This window comes from Hipposideros armiger, unplaced genomic scaffold (genome assembly GCF_001890085.2).
Source record: "Hipposideros armiger isolate ML-2016 unplaced genomic scaffold, ASM189008v1 scaffold_396, whole genome shotgun sequence".
Taxonomy (NCBI): domain Eukaryota; kingdom Metazoa; phylum Chordata; class Mammalia; order Chiroptera; family Hipposideridae; genus Hipposideros; species Hipposideros armiger.
The window spans coordinates 1,351,738-1,352,124 of record NW_017731746.1 but is presented as its reverse complement, the minus strand read 5'-3'; positions in this window follow the sequence as shown (position 1 = coordinate 1,352,124).

The window sequence follows — 387 nt, the reverse complement described above, 5'->3', positions numbered from 1 at the left end:
GGGGCTGCAGTGGACTGCTGTAAGCTACCGTGAGTGGCCGGCAGCCGGGGTGAGCTGCCGTGAGTTGCTGTGAGCAGCCATCCAAGGGCTGGCGACAGATCTGCCTCACCCAGGAAGAGCGCAATGATCACAGTACCAACCATGGGCCAGTGAAGCGAAGTCCTCCACAACTAGACTGAAGAACAAAAGGACAACAACTTGTCTGTTCCCCTTGCCCGATTCCCCAGTGCTGTTCCCTCCCCAATTCCCCACTAAAATCTTTAAAAAAAAAAAATCACTGTTTAGTGTTTGTATTAGTATGACTAAAAATTATTCACAGCTAAACCATGTAATATGCTATTATTAGAATTCTTTTTTTCCTCCATCTGAAGTTATTCTTCCTTTTTT